A 20918-nucleotide genomic window follows, 5' to 3' on the forward strand; every position below is an offset into this window, starting at 1 on the left:
AGCCCCCGTTTGCTAGGAGTCAAGGGCTCAATTTCCACAGTTGTGCCGGACACCACCAGAGCTGCTAAGACAAGCACCCTTGGCCTTTAGAAAGCTCCTGCCTTTCAAAAAACACTCACTCTCCTGTTCTCCCCACCCCCAGACAGACTTTCCTCAGCCAGACCCGTGTTCCCTGTTGGCAAGAGAAGAAGGAAGAAGGAAGCAGAATCCCATAGAGGTTAGAGTGGACTGCTGGGCCCCTGTTCTGGTTGCGGGGCAGAGGACAGAGGACAGGACAAGAGGCTAGCCAGAAGCCTGAACTTGAGTCCACACAACCAAGTGGTTCTGAGGAAGGGAGGCATTTCCCAACCAGGGAGGAGGGCCTGAGGCCGTGTTCCTACTGCCTGCAGGTGTGGGGGATGGGGTTTTGGTGTTGTCACAGCTCCACCATGTGGTTCCAGCATCCCACAGAGAGTTTGGTGACCATAGGTAACCTGGATGGCCCCTCAGCCTACTCGGGATGCGGGAGCTCACTCCAGCGGGCCTCTGTCTGTCCCTGTGGGTCCCACACGCACGGCCTGTCCTGGTCCCACGTATTCAGCCCCTGCCAGGAGCCTCAAGCTCCCACAGAGGTCGGGCCCTGGCCCCTGCCCAGCTCTGTGTGGGAGCAGAGCACACAGGTCCTTGCGTCCCCCTCCGTGGGGCAGGAGCTGGAACCAGGCACCGCACGGGAGGTGACTGGACATCCAGACCCGGTGACCTTCACTGCTCTCGGGACCGGTCTGAAACCCCAGCCTGGAAGGAGGCGTGTTTGAGAAACGAGAACTGCGGCCGGAGTCCCTCTCACGGCCAGCACCCCGGAGCCTCCTCCCCAGCGAGGGGCCCCCAAGCCTTTCGTGACCTGGGGAGCAGGGAACCCTGCTAACCTCAATACGGAAACATCAACCTCTGCGGCGGCCGTGGTTTGACAGTTACTGCGAAAGCAGGCCTCCCACGCCAGCCCCACGAGCCTGCCAAGTGCAGGCCACACGTACCCCGCCACGGGGGACCGCCATCCACTTGTCACCGCCTGGTCCCGGCTCCCAGCCCAGCGGTCCTGCTCCCTTCGCACTCGCTGGGTGACCTTTGCAAGCTCTGTGGCCTTTCTGAGCCTCAACTTCTCATCTGCACGGTAAACGTAGCCGCTGGCCCTGCCGCCCGAGCTGGTTGCCGGCACCTCTGGTCAGAGGTCCCACAAATGTTTGCTGGGCCAAACACAGAGACCCAGGCATGGCCCTGGCACTCAGCGAGGTCACAGCCAGGGAGGGAAACAGCGATTGCTCACCCCGGGGGAAGGAGAGAAGCAGCCTTGGGGTATGGGGGTGCTGCGGGAACCCCCAGGGGAGACCTAGTCCAGTCCAGGGGGCACAGGAAATGAAGTCTGAGCCTTGGAGAATGAGTAGGAATTCAGAACATGAGAAGGACACCCCAGGGAACCGCAGGGGTAAAGGCTGGAGGTGTGATGGAGCTTGGCCTGAGAGGGGACCTCCCCGGGGTTAAGGACGGGCTGAGGGAGGTGGAGGAGCGGGAACCTGTCCCCAGGGAAGGCTCTGAAGCCAGAGAGACATGATCCGATTTGCCTTCGAAAAATTACTCTGACCCCAGGGTCAGAAAAGGATTGGAGTGGGTGAGGCCGGACGCCAGCAGACAGGCAGGAGGCTCTTGCTCATCCAGCAAGAGAAGTAGCAGCTCTCAGGGTAGCAAGGTGACAGGAGTCGACAGATCCCACTGGCCAAGGAGGGGACATGGGGCAGGGACAGGGGCTGTTGACATGCTTTGAAGACATCCCCGAGAGATAGCGATCCCACATCAGGGAGACCAACAGTCCTGGCCCTTTGCAGGCAGGAGGACGCTTTGTTGCCTGAGGGGTCAATTTGGGAGCCCCTGGTCCAGACCCCAGTGCAGCCCCCCTGGGGCCCAGGATCTCCTGCGACGTGTGGGGTACGCATGCGTGTGCGCATGAGGGTTCTGTCCAGCCCACGCTGCCTCCTCCGAGCTTGGCAAGTAATTCCTCAAAGGCCACACCAACACCCCACAAAAAAATGCCAACTCTGTGCTAATGTATTTTTTATATTTAAGAGCATGTGATGGATGCTCTGCTTATTGACCTAGAAAGTCATCCACAGCATGTTTTTGAGGAGCCGAACAGAGTCCTACTCCTTTGCTGTAAATCCATGCCACCCTGCTGCCCAGCCTGGGACCCCAGGTCCCTCGTGGGCTGCAGGAAGGGCCATGCCATAAGGCACAGCACTCGGCATTGTATGTCTCTTAAATGACAGGTCATTTTTTTAAAAAGGATACAGAACAACATGGCTAGTAAAGATTTTATTTGTCACTTTACCTGTGTGTGTGTGTGTGTGTGTTTAGATAGAGAGGGTTGCTCACCAAAATATTAACAGTAGTGGAATTGAGATGATTTTTACTTTTCTGAATTGCTTGACTTTTTACAAAAAAACTCTATCATTTTTATAATCAGAATAAAGCAAGGGAGAGCCACTCGGCCACCTTGGGGTTTGGCTTTGCTCCAGAAGGGCTGTGGGGTCAGAGCCCCCAGTGGACTAGGAATAGGCTGTGGGCCTGGAGCAAGCACCCCCTCCCAGGGCCAGCCCAGGGCCAGGGCCAAGCGAGACCAGCAGGCGTCAGTGGAGTTGAACTTGCACAGGGTGTTGAGGCTGGAGTGGCTTGTGGCCTCTAGGCTGGGGAGCCCAGGGTCCGGCCATCGCCACGGGGGCCACCCTGCCCATTCCTGAGCAGAAGGCAACACTTCCCCACCTGGCCACCCTTCTCACTTGCACGGGATGAGTGCCCTGTGCTGGGTCACCTGCCTAGGTACCAGTGGGGAGCACAGCAGGAACTCCAGCTCAAGGAGAGGGTGCTGCACGGGGGAAAGGAGAAGGGGGCCCCAGGTGGCCTGCAAGGACCCCCACCCTACAAGTCCTGCCACTCCCTCCGCAGTCCTTAGCTGAGGTCTGCGCTTTGCCCCAGACTGGGCTTCTGGCTGGAAGGACCTAGCACACAGCAGGTGCCTAATAACATTTGTTGGATGAGTGGGTGAAGGGACCGCTATGAAGGCACCTGCCTAGATGGCCCTCCCCATGAGAGGATAAGATAGGAGGATGCGGACGGGGGGCTGGCGCCCACTGGATCTTAAAATCCCGCTGCCCACTTGGCACTGCCAGGCCTGTGGGGAGGCTCCCCCCTTACTGCTTCTGTTGGCTTCACCAAGACAAGTGAAGTTGCCTTCCAGTTGGCCTCAGTATTCACTTAGATTTCCTTTCGTATGTGTGCATTGATGCTTTTGATTATTGGTGTCTTACTCATTCTCAGAAAGCTGGCCGATTTCCCCATTTATTGATTTTCTGGAGTCCACTCACGTGTGGGGAAGACCAGGATGCATGGAGGACTTGGAATTCAAACTTTAATCATCGCTACCTGTGCAGAGCTTCATCCCAGCTGAGAAGGCAGAAGCCTAGGTCAGTGGTTCTCAAAGCTTCAGCATCTCTGGAGGGCTGGGTAAAACAGTTTCTGGATCAGAAGATCTGGGCTGGGGCCTAAGGGTCTGCATTTCTAACATGCTCCCTGGTGATGCTGAGGCCACCAGCCACCCCGGGCACACTTTTTTTTTTTCTTTTTGACTGTGTTGGGTCTTTGTTGCTACGCGTGGGCTTTTTCTAGTTGCAGCGAGCGGGGGCTGCTCTTCTTTGCCGTGTGCGGGCTTCTCATTGCGGTGGCTTCTCTTGTTGCGGAGCACGGGCTCTAAGCACACGGGCTTCAGTGGTTGTGGCACGTGGGCTCAGTAGTTGTGGCACACGGGCTTAGTTGCTCCTCGGCATGTGGGATTTTCCTGGACCAGGGATCGAACCCGTATCCCCTGCATTGGCAGGCCGATTCTTAACCACTGCACCACCAGGGAAGTCCCCGGGCCCACATTTTGAGACCTGCCTAGGGCAGAGGAAAGGGCACCAGGAGTCAGCCCTCAGGGTGAATACAAACCTCAGCTGCTGGGAACTTAGCTTCGGGCCTTGGGCAAGGCAACCTCTTTCATCCTTGGTTTCCCCGCAATGTCAGCCAAGCCTGTAGGGTGGGCCGGAAGCCTCCAGAGGGTGTTCAGGAATGTGCAGGTGGAACAGCCTTGCTTGGTGAGAGCTATTAGCAGGAAGGGGTCTGGTGTCACGGAAAAGCTCCTCCAGCACCCAAGTACATCTTCAACAGACTCAGCAACAGGGAAGCAGAAGCAGGAACGCTGTTTCCCGCAGGCGCTTTGCAGAGAACACTGGAGGTAAAGGAAACCTTAAAAGCGGTGGAAAGAGTGTAAGTTGAGATTTCCCAGTCCTTGCCAGCCTGTGGAGTTAAATGGGGTCACATGACCCCCCAAATTTGCTGGAGAGCGGAGTTCTGTCTCCCTGCCAAGCCAGGCAAATGCCACTTCATGATACAGTCCGTTGGGGATTTGAGATAGCGGGCTTGGGGCACCAATGTGCTACAGAGGCTTTCCAGAAAACCGTCATTTCAGCATCTACTTAGAGCCTGGTCCCTTTGCCTCGACCCTACAACATCCAAAGCCAAACCTCAGAACAGAATGGGGCCAGTCACCCCGCGGGCTGTGTTTCACCAGTTCATAGCAAGGAAGACTATCAAATGGCTCTGGAGTCAGAGTGCTTGAGGTCAAAGGCCAACTGAATCCATTTATTGTGTGACCTTAAGTAAGTTACTTAACTTCTCTGTGCCTGAGAGTGATCATAATAGCATAACCCTATGGGTTGATTGTTATGAGGGTTTAATGAGATAATGCGTGATCAGCAGGTAGCACACTGCCTGACACTCACTGAACATGAACTTTTGTTATTGTAGCATAGACCCCCCTATGTTTGTGTTGTCTGTTGCTTGTATCGGTGCAGAAATTGGCGAATAAACTGCATGTAGTCCTCACTCAGGTCAGCCATTCTCAACCTGATCCTTTTTTTGAAATTGCTCTCTCAAGAAAAGAAGCCACCACCTGAGAGGGCAGTCCTGGAGAGGATGACTTCACCCCGTCTGTACTGGGCACCTGAGAGCATTGGGATGCTGTCTGTGAGAGAGAGCTGCAAACTTTCCAAGAATATGGAGATACAGGAGAAATCTGGTTATGGCTTGACTAATAAGATGGAGGCAAAAACACAAGATTCCACTGGATGCATCAGTGCTTGATACTGGAAGGGGAATGGCGTTTTACTGGCTGAACTTGTTGGTCTGATAGAGAAGGAAACGAGGGGAACTGGGAGAAAACGAAGATCTTGAAGAATATGGCTTGAGATCACTAAAAGAATAGGAGGCAAAATTTGGTTTCTCTAATATTTCTGAAATTGATTACTCTCCTTCTGCAATACAGCTTTCTGGAAGTATTATAGAGAAAGAAGGTTTATCTAACATTAAGTTGAACGTAGAAGACTTTTGGGGGCTTCCCTGGTGGCACAGTGGTTAAGAATCCACCTGCCAATGCAGGAGACACGGGTTCGAGCCCTGGTCCAGGAAAATCCCACATGCTGCTGAGCAACTAAGCCCGTGCACCACAACTACTGAGCCTGCGCTCTAGAGCCCGAGGGCCACAACTACTGAACCCGCGTGCCACAACTACTGAAGCCTGTGCGCCTAGAGCCTATGCTCCACAACAAGAGAAGCCACCGCAATGAGAAGCCTGCACACCACAACAAAGAGTAGCCCCCGCTCGCCGCAACTAGAGAAAAGCCCGCGTGCAGCAACGAAGACCCAATGCAACCAAAACTTAATTAATTAATTTTTTTTTAAAGTTATAAAAAAAGAAGAAGACTTTTTGAATCCTTCCACAAAGCTGTCTGGATTTCATATTTGTATTGACAAAGGAACTTTTGGTGCCATAAGCCTTAATCCTGACAATGCAATTGAGAAGAGGAAGCAACATGTGAAATCTCTCTCCAGGGTGAGAGAATAAACCTGACACAGGAAATGCAAGTGCAAGTAAATGTTTAGTAAGTACACAGGATGCACATGTTGAATAGATAAAGTGGGTTGGTAAAAAAAAATCATGCACATGTAAGTGATTGGGTTTTAGAGATCAATCAAGAATAATTTAAAATTTTCTTTTGTATTTGAGATGTAAATATTTTTCTTTCTAATTAAAAAAAAATTCCTGTAACTGCCGAACAGTTAAAAACTTTAAAGCAGTAAATGAATTTGCAAAAAAAAAAAAAAAAAAAAAAAACCTCCTTCAGGCATGGACACATCCAGCTATATAATCATCGTAAGCAACCAGATTCTGGGTTCTGGAAATTGGCAGACAGCACCTCCTAACATAGGAGGTCTCAATACAGACTCTAGGAACCCCTGGAAGACCCAGGGATGGATGTCAGAGGGTGTATAAACCTCTAAATTGTATGTACTCTTTTTGTATGTCTGTGCAGATTTCTGGGAGAAGGGCCACGACTTTCTTCAGATGGTCAAAGAGGCCAGCACCCCTAAAAAGTTAAGAGATCCTGCCTCAGAGAGGCTGAAGAAGGCCTCAGCAGGCTCCCTGGACAGTACAGCTCCTCCCAGGAACACACAGGGGCTCCCTGAAACCAAGACCCAGGACTCAGCTAGCTCTGCACCTCCTTACCTGAGAGCCAAGCCTTCTCCAAAGTGAGGAGAGGACTCAACACTACAAAATGGTGAGAACAAAGTAGGAAGTGTAAACCCCAGGCAAAAAAGTCTGATGACAGTTCTCCGTAATGACCAGCTGCCTGCAATCTAGTGGGGAAGACAAGCCTCGGGGAAGAGGGAGGGAGCTGCCCCATCACAGATCAAGCAGATGGTGTGCTCAGCGGGGTGGCTGGGACAGCCGGAAGGATCGGGCATGGAGAGGTGTGCCGAGTCCATGGTGCAGCTCAGACTAAAACAGCCGAAGGAGTTGCAGAACAGGGTGAGTGCAGGCTCTGGGGCGTATCAGCCACGTGAGCCCTTAGCTTCCCTTAGCCTCGCTTCCTCATCTGAAAAATGGGATTTGGTGGAATGGTGGTAGATACCTGGCCTGTCTCCTCCTGGGCTTGCTGTAGAGCCAAGAAGCCCGTGCATGTTGTGATGGGTTCAAGGTCGGCTGCAGCAGCAGCTGGGGCCTGGGTAGCCTGAGTCTGAATCCCGAGTTGGCACTTCCTCCCTGGGCGCTCCTGTGTCTAATGGGGTCAGGGTGGTCCTGCCACAGGCTCGCTTCCTGGACTTCCCAGAGCATGGCGAGCGCTGGGCAAGCCGTGGCCACCGTCCTCATTCACACGCTCAGCGGGACACCCTTGGGGGCTACTGTCAGCCCCCCGTTTTGGTAAGAGCTGTGCAAACAGAGGGCTGGGATTGAACAATAGAGAGGACTCTAGGTGGGGGTGGGAGAGGAGGAGGAGGGGGCGTTTAGCAAGGAAAGAGCAGAAATGTCCCAGAGAGAGAAGCAGTTGCAGCTTTATTATGGGGAAGGATGAGATTCCTTTTCCCCATCTCCTCACAATAATACTCCAATAAAGTATTTCTTGTTTCCCTGTGGAATGGATCTATTCCGAGCTCAGCAGCTCCATTACAGGGAGCCTGCACTTCCCAAGCCTTTGCAGGAATCCACCCTCACTGCAACCTGTGAGAGGGTCCTGCTAGTCCCTGAGGCAGCTGAGCCCTGAAACCAGGCAGGGTTGGGCCCGGGATTCTCCTCAGGCTGCCTGATGTCACCAGGCTGGTGGGGCAGGACGAGAACAGGCCAGGGGCTAACAACACCCAGGACATGCTGAGAGCTCGACCCAGCTGCCCAGAGGTTCCTGGCCCATCCTTTTTTTTTTTTTTTGACCAGGTCCCACTGCATGCAGGATCTTCCCTGACCAGGGATTGAACCCGCACCCCTGCGGTGGAAGCGCAGAGTCTTAACCACTGGACCGCCAGAGAAGTCCCTGGCCCATCCTCTTGATGGAGGGTCACGCTGCACTGCCCTGTCGTGGCCCAAACCGCTCCCGCAGCCCCTTCCCTGGGCAGGTAGGGGACCCTCCCAGAAAGGCCTGACCGATCCTTCTTTAGCCATGATCCCAGATTCCCCACCTATTCTGATGCTGCTTCCTCACCAGGACAACTCAAACTGCCGCCTGGCCCAAGGTCCTGACCAGGTCCTGTGCTGGTGATGAGGCGTGGCTATGGGGCAGTGGGTGAATGGGGTGAGGCACGTATGAGGGGAAGTGGGGTTACTCCTCCTGGGAGGGCTGGGATTGGTGGTGTGCCTCCTGGCCTGGCCCCCCTCCCCAGTGACGCTCCAGACCAAATTTCCCCAGGGGAAGGGCCACAACCATATCTTCTCTTCAAGACCCCAAGATGGGAAGTGAGCTGCTCATGCCATAGGCAAAGACCTTCCTGCCCTCTGAGGTTGGCTGCCCTGATCCCGAGGCCCCATATCTGGGGTTGGAATTTCCAGTTCTTCAAACCTGTCTGTTCAGCCCTTCAAACCTGTTGCTGACTTGCTACGTGACCTTGGGCAAGTCACTTCCCCTCTCTGGGCCTCAGAATCCTCACCAATAGAATGAATGATCCAATATGCCCACCCACTAGGACATTCCAAAACTATGAAATGTTCATAGCCATGTGATTTTACATAATCAGAGATGCATTCCTTTAATCTGACAAAAATGTAAATGGCCCTGGTAAATGACTCAGCAGTCCTCAACCCTGGCCTGTACACCCACATCACTTGGGATGGGAAGGGAGAGGTCCCACCCAGACCCACAGAATCGAGTCTCTGGGCCTCTAGACCTCTGGGTGGGCAGGACCTGGAGATTTGCATTTGTTAAGAGGCTGCCTAGGAGAGGATTTCAGACTTTAGAAGGCAGAGTGAGGGGAGAACACAGACTCTACCTACACCAATACCTGACAAAGTGAGCAACAATGACAAATTATGAAGAGAATGAGCCGACACACTAAGAAGACAATCTCCAGAGCAGTGGCCTCCAGGACCCTCCGTCCTCATGAATCCTGGGCTCCCTGGGACATGGGAGTAGGACACAGGCCTGGCTGGGCAGAGGGTGTCTGGGGTGCAGGGTATGTGAGGGATGGCAGGAAACAGAAGACCTGTGCCCCCAGCAAGGGTGGCCTCGGCTGGGGGAGTCTCCCCCAACCCCTGCATATTTGGGCTCCCAAAAAGCAGACTAAAAACAACACAGCTCTCGAAACCGTCCTGGGGGAAGGCAGCCTGGTTCCCGTGTGAGAAGTGGTGGAGTTGCTCCACCAACTCTGCAGGAGTTGCTCAAATTAACTGAGCAAGATGAAAAGAACTCGCGAGGCCACCCTGCCAACTGCCAGGAAGGGGAAGGAAATCTCATGAGGGCACGACTGGAAGGAGATGGGGCTGAGGATCAAAGGCAGCTTCCCTGAAACTAATAGCTTCAGGAGAGAGAAAAGTTAATGAGAAGATGAGTCGGATATAAAAAGAGCACAGAGGAGAGATGATTAAAAAATAGCATCAGGGGCTTCCCTGGTGGCGCAGTGGTTAAGAATCCACCTGCCAATGCAGAGGACGTGGGTTCGAGCCCTGGTCCAGGAAGATCCCACATGCCGCGGAGCAGCTAAGCCCTTGCGCCACAACTACTGAGCCTGCGCTCTAGAGCCCGTGAGCCACAACTACTGAAGCCTGCACGCCTAGAGCCCGTGCTCCGCAACAAGAGAAGCCACCTCAGTGAGAAGCCCGCGCACCACAACGAAGAGTAGCCCCCGCTCACCACAAGTAGAGAAAGCCCGCGCGCAGCAACGAAGACCCAACGCAGCCAAAAATAAACAAATTAATTAATTTAAAAAAATATATATATATAGCATCAGGAGTTGCAAAGAGAGCTTGAGGAAAGGACACACACTGAGGACCCAAGCAGGACCACTGCACATCTAAAAACTGAGTTGCAACACAGAGCCCAGGTCTGAAAAGCAAATTCATGGCACACAGAGAAACTTGAACTAGTCACAGTGAATTCAGAGAAAGAGGACACATAAATTCAAACAACTAAAGAGAAGATGATCATTGTGGAACACAGACCTTTCCACCTCAGAGGGCTTGGAGTCCCTGAAGTAGATTATCCAACAGCTAAAGCAAAAGATGTTTAGAGAAACTCTCCCTGAAACAAAGGGAGAACCCACTGTGTTGATTGAAAGGGTACAAGAGGGATTCAGACTGATGGACACCGGGAGCACACTGAATCCCATGGAGTTGCTGGACTTTAAGGATAAAGAAAACAACCCTTTAGGCACCCATGAGGAAAAACCAAGTCAACAACGAGGGGAGAGAAAAATCAATCTGACCTCATGAAAGGAAAATAAAAATGGAGTCAGTATTGCTAAGGGAGCTCTCTAAAATGGAGCCGGAGGCCACTGAGGGAGTGTGACTTAAGCACGCCTCAGCCCAGATGGAATCTTCTTGTGTTAACACAGCCATCCAGAACATCTGTCCAATGTCCCAGAAACTCCAGATACTTATTGGACCCTTACCCTCAAATAACTCATGACAGCCAGTACCTTAAGGACAAATATTTCCTTTCTTGCGTCAGTACAGCCTCGTGGCTTTTCCCTTTACAAGCCCCTGACTCTTCCTCTTCCCTGGAGCACTCTTTTGGTTTTACCCAATTGTGTGTCTCCTGACTTAAAATCCTTAAGACCCCAAATAAACTCTTTTCTTATTTGTAGCCTTGTGAGGGTTGGTTTTTTTTTTTTTGGTTGATAGCCTCAGATTTTTCCACAGCAACATTCAAGACCAGAAGACAAGGGAGCTGAGTGTTCAAAGTGGTATGGAAAGGGGGAAACCAAGAATTTGACACCCAGTGAGGTTGTTTGGATTCATAGACAACATGGAAAGGGTTGAGGAAAATAGCACCCTTGAGCCTTTTTTTGAAGGAAAAAAAAAAAAACATACTCAGCCGTGAAATCTAGCTAACCATTAAAAGTGTTCGTTTTGGGGAGTTCCCTGACGGTCCAGTGGTTAGGATTCGGCACTTTCACTACCATGGCCCCAGGTTCAGTCCCTCGTTGGGGAACTAAGATCCCGCAAGCCACACAGCACAGCCAAAAAAAAAAAGTGTCCATTTTTTCCAAGGTAAAATCATGACTCTCAGACAATATAAAATGAACACATGTCAAAATTTTTATTAAACTCAAGTAATTAGGGAACAAGTAATATTTTCCAATTAAGTAATTAGGGAACAAGTAATATTTTCCATGTAATTACTTAAGTAATTAGGGAACAAGTAATATTTTCCAGTTGATTCAAAGGAAAATTGGAACAACACACACATATATAGGCAGATAAGGAATACTGAAATGAATTTACATAGGATTTACAGCAGTCAGTTGTATTCCACTGGACAAAATCCATTTGCATTTCTGATGGACAAGCCCTACTCTAGGTTTTCTACAACTTAGATTTGCTCAAAGACAATGAACGGCATGAGTCCCTAAATGCAGGACACCCACCAGTCTTTTTTGTTGGTCTAATTCAAAGTCCTTCACAGATTTTCCTGATTCAGCCAAGAAATGACTCCGAATGCAAAACTCAGGGGCACAGTGAGCTTAAAAAATGGAATGGAATCTATTTAAGTACAGAACTAAGACGAAATACTAGGAGAATTATAGTTGCAGAACAGAGTGTAAGTGTTATAAACCTTGACAAAGTGAAAATGTTAGCATCAAAATCAGGAGCTGTAGGGTGTGGGGAGGGAGGATGTATACAGGAAGTGATCATCTTTTTCATCCCAAGAAATACTGAGCCTGCCCAAAGTGAAGGGTTTATTTTTTTTCCCCAAGACTCCAATCTCTTAATGAGTTTCATAATTTTTTTCTTACTGTTAGAGACATTCATTATGAACTAATATCTCTGTGGAAAGTAAAAATTTATTTAAGATTCAGCAATTTTTTCATTTTCTTTCTGTTAAACTCAATTAAAATTAAGTAGTTTAAAATATAGCAGGTGTGGTACAATCCCATTTTTAAAAATTTTTTCCACCTATTTACCTTTCTCTCTACCTGTACCTCGTTGTCTCTCCAAAGTTCTCTGTGTACAGATGACGTTCACCAAATATTAACAGTGAATGATGGGCTGTATTAAGCATCTACTCTGTGCCAGAAAGTTCTAGGAGCTGAGAATACAGCAGAGAACAGAAGAGATAAAAATCCTTTGCTCAGGAAGTTGGCATTCTAATGGGGGGATTTATGGCTTCCTTCTTTGTACTTTTCTAGATTGCTTGTTTTGTTTTGTCTGAGAACGAGCTTGTGTCATTTTTATACAAACAATGGTCATTACCTTCACACACACCTCAGATGATTCTTCTGAATAGCCGGAGTTGAGAACCACTACATTTTAAGCTGTATGAGTCATTAACACTTTAGTATAAATAAGGCTTTTAGGAAGGTAGCATGAGGACCCAGAGTCTCTGCAGATCCCGACCTGGGCACCTAAATCCTGGGAAGAGCTGAAGAGGGGAGTTGGTTTCCAGGGTCTTCAGCCCCTCTTGGCTGGAAGAACCATTGAGCTTGTCTCCTGGCCCCTCGGCCAGAGTTTCCTGTCCCTGTCCTGGGATCCTAAGCCTGTGAGACAGATGCCCATTCTAACTGGCCCTGGACCCAGGCAGCTGAGGGCCTGGCCCAGCCTCGGTAAGTGTCTGGGACATGCCCGGCCAGGGTTCTCCTCCCTGTAGCCTTGGGGGCACCCAAGCCCCATCTGACTCCACTACCCTCACCTCCCACTCCCACCTCTTGAGTGCAGCCCTGACCCCATCCTTCTCCATTTGCACCCTCACTCTAGCCACCCTGGCCTAAGTTCGCCTTCCCCACACCACCCGGCCTTTGCACACGCTTTTTCCTCCACCAGAATCCCCTTCCTACCCTCCTTCCCTCACCCCTAGATCCCAAGACCCCCTCTCTGGAGGCCTCCCTGACATACCTCCCAAACCCACAGGTCAGGCCCCTGCCCCCTTCTGTGGGCTGTGACCCGCCCCGGCCCCCATGGGCCAGCCTGCTCTGCTCAGCCCTATGGCCCAGTGCCAGCCGGTGCCTGGTGTCAGGGAGCCAAGAAGGCATGTGAGTGAGACTGGGCCTTGGCCTTTTACCAGTAGGGTGACCTCAGCCAGGTCCCTTGTCCTCGCTGACTGTTTCCTCATCTGAAAAATAAGGACATTGTATGTTTGTTTTTTTGGTTTTTTTTTTTTTTTTTTGGCCGCTCTGTGTGGAGGCATGTGGGATTTTACTTCCCCAACCAGGGATAGAACCTGCACCACCTGCAGTGGAAGTGTGAGGTCTTAACCACTGGACTGCAAGGGAAGTCCCTTTTTGTTTGTTTGTTTGTTTTATAAATTATTTATTTTATTTTTGGCTGCGTTGGGTCTTCGTTGCTGTGCGTGGGCTTTCTCTAGTTGCAGTGAGCGGGGGCTACTCTCTGTTGCGGTGCGCGGGCTTCTCATTGCAGTGGCTTCTCTTGTTGCAGAGCACGGGCTCTAGGCACGCGGGCTCAGTAGTTGTGGCTCGCGGGCTCTAGAGCACAGACTCAGTACTTGTGGTGCACGGGCTTAGTTGCTCCACGGCATGTGGGATCTTCCCCGGCCAGGGATCGAACCCGTGTCCTCTGCATTGGCAGGCAAATTCTTATCCACTGGGCCACCAGGGAAGCCCTGTTTTTTTTTAAAAATCAAGTTCTACTCTTGTATTAATATAACAATTTGCAGCACAGACCTTTTTTTTTTTTTTTTTTTTTTTTAATCTCCTTTTTAATTTTTTTATTTATTTATTTATGGCTGAGTTGGGTCTTCGTTTCCGTGCGAGGGCCTTCTCCAGCTGCGGCAAGCGGGGGCCACTCCTCATCGCGGTGCGCGGGCCTCTCACCATCGCGGCCTCTCCCGTTGCGGAGCACAGGCTCCAGACGCGCAGGCTCAGCAGTTGTGGCTCACGGGCCCAGCCGCTCCGCAGCATGTGGGATCCTCCCAAACCAGGGCTCGAACCCGTGTCCCCTGCATCGGCAGGCGGACTCTCAACCACTGCGCCACCAGGGAAGCCCCTGTTTTTTTTTAATAAGGACATTGTAAATCTTCTTCATGGGGTCCTTGAAAGATATAAAAAAGATAACATGTATTTCTTATTTTAAAGTTTATTAAAAGAATAACAATGAGATATAAGCTTAAAGGAAGAGGGGAAGTGAAAGGGGGAAATCATCAAGTCAGTAACGGAAGAAAAGTGATAAAGAGTTTAATTGGGAAAAAAAGTCCAACTTTCCTGAGGGGACAGAGATTCCCTACAGAACCCACTGAGGGTCTGTGGGTCCAGGAGGTCGGACACCATCAGACACCATGGAGGACCCCGGGCAGGGCTGGGTCCCCGACCTCCAGACCCAGTGGGAACTTCCTTCTCACACCCCCATGCCTTCCAGCTCAGCACCCCCTGTGCCCCTTAGAACCCTGGGAAACATCACCCCACACAGTATCCACCAGCTCCCCCAGAAGTTCCCTCGAATCGTTTTCTCTATTCACGTAGTGAGCTCGCTGAGCAAACGCAGCTCTGGGGCAAGCCCCCATCACCCGTGGGTGAATTGAGGTCACTGCCACCCCAGCAGTGCTGGGTGAATCTCCAGGCAGGCGGGGGCTGAGGGGGCGGGGGTGAGGGCTGGGGCTGTCACCCTGTGTCGCCTGATGTGCCTCCTCCTCCCTCAGAAAACAGCGGCGTGAACTCTTCCCCTCGTCTGCCATGGGCGCACACAGAGCGTGTGACAGGCAAGGCCGCAGCCTGAGCCCCTGCTCCTCCCAGCCCGCAGCTCCCCCACCTTCCCGAACCCACCCGGCCTCTGATCTGCACGCCCACAGTTCCCACCGGGCAGAACTTAAAAGTCACATTCACCTCTGTCGGACACCTACTCTGTGTACCAGGTGCTCACCTCACCTGCGAGGTAGGTAAATTGTCCCCATTTTACAGATGGGGAGACTGAGGCAAAAAAGCAGCGAATGGGTTGCTGTAGGCCACACAGCTGGGATTGGCAGCCCACCTGGCTCTGAGGTCTTCCAGCTCACCTTTCTGCCCCAGCCCCAGTACCCAGCAGGGACAGAACAATGTGATGCAGAGGGCGCTGAGTGAGGCTGCATGGGGAGGGGGCCTCTGAGGGACATGGGAGCCCCGGCTGCAGGGTTTATGGCAGCCTCTGAGGGATGGGCACAGAGGAGCTGCCCCCTCCCCTGTGAGCACACTCCAGGGACTCTCGTTCTTTTTCCGGACTTGCAGCACTCCACTGAGGGGACGCCCAGAATCCCTGATCCCCCTCCCCCACTGTTGGATACGTAGGTTATTTCTAGTCTTGCTAAGACAACAGTGCTGTGATGACTACCCTTGTGATGACATCCTTTTGCATGCCTCTGTGTGTGTGTGTGTGTGTGTGTGTAGGATAAATTCTCCAGGGCTCCGGCAGGCCCCACAGATGGGATGCTGGGCCTCTCGCCAGGAGGACACAGTTTCCAGGAGGACCCCTCAGCTGGGACTCACCCAAGCTCACTCCAGAGCCAGCCAGTCCCCAAGAGCCAGTTCCCCAGAAAGACTGCCCAGAACCACCAATAGCCTTTCCCTATGCCAGAGATCTGTTTGGTTGGCTGGTTGGGTTTTTTTAGCCAAAGGGCTGTGCTGGGCTACAGCCTTGGGTGCACAAGGTACAGAGCTGGTCTGGGCAGATTGTTATGCAACTCAAACAAGAAAGCAGAGCTTGGGGAGCAGAGAGGTTCCTGCTGGGCTGCCTGCCAGGGAATAAGGGGATGTAGGGGCCCCACCCATGCAGAAGGCCTGAGGGGTTCAGGGAAGGCGCAGTGACCACCCAGTCCCAGGGAAATGGGTCCAACCATCGCCCCAGTCCCTCAGCCCCATTCCCTGCATTCCTGGGAGCCCGTCCAGAGTGTCTACGTGAGCTCAGAAGCCAGTCTGGGCAGGTACTGAGACTGGATGGCCATCTCCTTCCCCTTTGCCAGCTCTGGCCCCTCAGCTGCCTACACAGGGTCCCCCACTGATGGAGGAACATCCAATGGGGCCTCCCATGTGCCCACAGCCCTGACCCTTCGGCATGGTAGTGAGCTCTGTGACAGCAGAGTGGGTCTGGGTCCTGGGTGCCCAGCACAGAGCCTGGCACATCACAGATGCCCAGTGCTGTCCCCACTGAACACCCTGAGAGCGGCACACTGGCAGGGAATGGGGACAAAGCCGTGCCTGGCCGAGGGCCCCCAAACAGGACCCGGCCTTGGGGAGGACAGGAAAGGGGGGTTCCATCAGCACTTCAGCCAGAGCTACCAGCAACAAATTAACGAGGGAGGAGGAAGAGAAATGAAGAAATCCTTCCCCCAGAGCCTGAAGCCACTTGGGGCAAGGCTGGAGGAGCCCAAGCCAGCTTCCTTCAAATGGTGCATATATTATATGACATTCCTAGGTAGAGAGTCCAGTTTCTTTCACCTTCTTTTGTGCATTTCAGGAATTTTTTTAGCTAATTAAGGGCTCTGGTGCCTAGGATTGGGGATTCTAACAAGCCTGGTTTCAGACACAAGGCTTCAGGTGTCCCTGCTCACTTCTGTTCTTGGTAAGTTTTCCCTTCGTCTGTGCGCCAGGGCGAGCTCATTAAACAAAGTGGCCATGCCCATTGTCTGCTCCCTGACCGCCGGTGAGGAAAGACTGCTTCAATGACAGTGTCAGAAGATGCGATGGATCCCACTGCAGAAGTGCATTCAACTCCCCTGCAGACACACTAATCAGGAGGTGACACAGAGCCGCGCAATCCCCAGTTTCCATACACATCGATGCCTGGCAACTAGCATGTTTTCGTTTTACTCCAACTGCTTCCACCCTTCGTAAGTGGAGGCTGAAAAACCAGTCCATTTCGGCAACTCCTGATGGTCTGCTCTGGTGAGGATCGGGGTCGGCCCACCTGCTGCTCACTGCCGGGTGCTGAGAGCAAGCCTCCGGGCCTTTGCCTGCGTGTCCCCCTGCCTGGGGAGCCTCCTGCTACTATCCTTTTAAAAAGAGGTAGAATCGTGACTGTCACACATATATAAAAATGAACAGGTGTTAAAGAGTGTATTATACTCCTAAATCAATAAGAGAGGTATTTTAATCAGTCCAAAAGAGAATGTGAAGAACAGACACATTTATTGATCAGGACTATTGAAATGAATGTGGACACAGAGGCAATACTGAGGAGGGGAAGTCAATCTGTTCTGCAGGTCGGTTCAGAATCTACAGTGTAGACAGGAATTAGTTTGAATCACTATCAGTTACCTGCAATTTGCAGAGTTGTAAAATAGCCGTCATAGACTGGAATCCGATAATCCCAGGGATGTCCTACAAGTTGAGATAATGCAGGGCTTTTTTTTTTTTTTTTTTTTTTTTATGTGCTGTGCTAGTTTTTTTTTGTTGTTTTTTTTTTTAATTTTTGGGTTTGTTTATTTATTTATTTATTTATTTATTAAATATTTTATTTATTTATTTATGTATTTATGGCTGTGTTGGGTCTTCGTTTCTGTGCGAGGGCTTTCTCCAGTTGCAGCAAGTGGGGGCCATTCTTCATCGCAGTGCGCGGGCCTCTCACTATCGCGGCCTCTCTTGTTGTGGAGCACAGGCTCCAGACGCGCAGGCTCAGTAATTGTGGCTCACGGGCCCAGTCGCTCCGCGGCATGTGGGATCTTCCCAGACCAGGGCTCGAACCCGTGTCCCCTGCATTGGCAGGCAGATTCTCAACCACTGCGCCACAAGGGAAACCCAATGCAGAGCTTTTCCACAGATTGTACAAAGACTCGCCTACAGCCTTGACCACCCAACGTCCTTCAGCTGACCTGCTTGAGGCCACGCCTCCTCAAGGACGCCCTCCCTGGCTCCAGGCGGGGTAGGTGCCATCCACTCAGCTCCCCCAGTCCCTGCAACTTCTGATCACACTGTCTCCTCCGTCAGACAATGAGATTCTTAAAAAAGAAATTGCATCTTCTTGGGACTTCCCTGGTAGTCCAGTGGTTAAGGCTCTGTGCTTCCACTGCAGGGGACATGGGTTCAGTCCCTGTTTGGGAAACTAAGATCCTGCATGCCTCGCAGTGCAGCCAAAAGTAAATAAATAAATAGAAGTTGCATCTTCTCTACCTGTCATTGTGCCTGTGAGAACTCAAGAGACATTTGTTGAATGAATGAATGAGAGAACAAAGGAACAATACAGGGTCCTTAAACCAAGGTGGTCCACGGGGTGCCCCCATAAGACAGTAAAAGACCTGTGATGCAGCAGCTGAAGGTAAGCAGTGCCTCGTGAAAATGTGTACGTCTCCAGCTTCATCTTATTAAGGGCATCTCAGAAATAAGGCTCTGAGAGCAGACAAGCTTGGAAATGCTGGGTTAAACATTAACAGCTTCTTTGCTTTTTCCCTTTTCATCACAGCACATCTGAGAGCCTTTGGTATATCAGAGTGCCCTATGAATCTCTCAGAAGGAGAATGCAATGTTCCAGCATTTTCCATGCTTATCGGATGGTGAAGCAAAGTTTTTAAATGGAGCAAAGGCAAAGGTTCTGGAGAATTCACATTGAGAAACACCAATTTAATCCAACTGACTTGAGGTATTTAACAATACATAAATTATTATCCCCTGGGTCAGAATTCTGGCTCCAGCGTTAGTGTTCCTGTGGCCTTGGACAAGTTAATGTCCCTGCACCTCAGTGTTTTCATCTATAAAATGGGACTAAACTTACTTCAAAGTTGCTGGGGGGGATCAAGTCAGTTACCGTGAGGAAAACACTTAGCATAGAGCCTGGTACAGGGTGTACTCAATAAATGTGAACCATGTCATTACTGTTTATAAAAACACGAAGGGCCATTTATTGACTGCCTTTGCATCATCTCACTTGATCCTCACAGCAAGCCTGAGGCCAGATGAGGAAGATGAGGCAGATGAGGACAGAACATTTAGGAGGTGAAGTCACTGGCCCAAGGCCTTGCAGCCGGCAAGCGTCCAGCATTCTTGGACCAGGCGCGAGGCCCTAAGAACAAGCTTAGCCAAGGGCTTGGCATGAAGTAGTTGCTTAAGAAAGACTGGTTTCTCCTCTCCCGCCCTCGTACCTCCTTCCCTTACAGCCAAGAGTCATGCTGGGCCCCAGTGTGAAGGTCACCCCTGGCCAGGGTTGTGGTGGGATGGGCAGTACTCAGGCCAAGGGCTCCCGGGTTCACGGGCAGCGAAGGACCCAGGCTGAGCCTGGCCTTCCTCCCCACCCCCAGCTGAGACGCTCCCTGCCCTTTCTCTTCATCTTTCCCCCAAGCCGGCCCAACACGCCCCCATGGTTATCTGGCAACTTGAGAACCCAGGGGTCCCTCCCTGCTCTTCAGCCATCCTGGTGACAGAGCTTCACTCTCAACACACACAAGAGGCTTAAAATCGTTCTTGATTTTAAGAACGAAGCCTGTGCCCTGGGCCTCGAGCTGGCCACTGGCCAGGCCACCTGGGGCTGCCCACAGGCTAAATGCAGACCTACACAGAGCCCCGCCCCGGGCCTGGCCCAAAACACTGCCCCGACTGAAGGCTTGCTCAGAAAAATGACTCAGCTTGAGTGCTCAGACGCAATTTTCCACGTTTTATGGACTAAAGGTGTTTTCATAATAGCCGGGGATGATGAGCCAGAAGCAGGCTGTAAACAGAGCAAAAAAACCCGCCCTGGTCTGAGGCCCCACACACAAGCAGGGCCGCTGAGGCTATAAGCTTCTCCACAGTGGTGGCAGGGCCTCCTTCATGCCCATGTGCCAGGGGCTCCTTCCTTCACCCTGGCAGATAGCACAGGCCCTGCCCACCCCCCACCCCCAAATGACATGGAGACTCACCCAGGCCACTTCCTTTACTGAGGAAGGAGGTGAGTAACAAAGCTGGTCCTGCAGCCTCAGCGGCCTGCTGGATCCTCCCCAGGTGCCTCGCGCCTCCTGTGAGTCTGGAGGCCAGTGTCCTGGGACCATGAATCTGGGGGCCCTGCTCTGAGCCAGGGTTGGGGTGGGGAGGTGCCACCGCACAGGCAGGGAAGATGTTCCTCCCCACCAGCGATGACAGATGACAGTCGTGGTTGGGAGAAATGACACACACGTGCTGAAACAACTAATGGTGTTAAACTAGGAGGATGGTGCTTAATCCTCCCTAAGGCATCAGATGGAAGGGCTGCAGGAAGTGAGGCAGCCCTGCCGGCTCACTCCCCCCACCAACCCCTACTCATTCATTCATTCATTCATTTGTCAGGCACTTTCTAAGGGCCCACCTGTCGGCTTCACCCCAGGCCTTCCCATCTCAGCAAATGACACCACCAGCTACTTTGGCCAAAAAAAAAATGAGTCATCTTTGATCCCCAATTTTGCTGATCCATCAGCAAATCCCGTCTGCTTTACATCCGTTACACATCCAACATCAGCCCACGCCTCGGCCATGCTGCTCGCCTCTGGCTTGGACACTGCAGCAGCCACCAACTGGACTCTTGACCCTTTGCCTTGGCCTCTAAAATCCATTTCTTCACTCATCAAAGTGACCTCGACACAGCATCATTCTGACTCCACCATTTCCTGTCTTCAGGTCCTCTACTGTGTCCTACTAAATATTAAAACTTTTGGGACTTCCCTGGTGGCGCAGTGGTTAAGAATCCGCCTGCCAATGCAGGGGACACGGGTTCGAGCCCTGGCCCGGGAAGATCCCACATGCCGCGGAGCAACTAAGCCCATGCGCCACAACTACTGAGCCTGCGCTCTAGAGCCCGCGAGCCGCAACTACTGAAGCCTGCGCGCCTAGAGCCCGTGCTCCGCAACAAGAGAAGCCACTGCAATGAGAAGCCCGTGCACCACAAAGAAGAGTAGCCCCCGCTCACCACAACTAGAGAAGGCCCGTGCGCAGCAATGAAGACCCAACGCAGCCAA

At 51.8% G+C, this 20918-nt stretch overlaps 1 pseudogene; it reads left to right on the forward strand.

Moving 5' to 3' along the window:
- Positions 1-1965: 1965 nt before the first annotated feature.
- LOC118889802 lies at positions 1966-8153 on the forward strand (annotated as a pseudogene).
- The last annotated feature ends 12765 nt before the right edge of the window (positions 8154-20918 follow it).

The sequence above is a fragment of the Balaenoptera musculus genome, chromosome 2 (genome assembly GCF_009873245.2).
Source record: "Balaenoptera musculus isolate JJ_BM4_2016_0621 chromosome 2, mBalMus1.pri.v3, whole genome shotgun sequence".
NCBI classification, from domain to species: domain Eukaryota; kingdom Metazoa; phylum Chordata; class Mammalia; order Artiodactyla; family Balaenopteridae; genus Balaenoptera; species Balaenoptera musculus.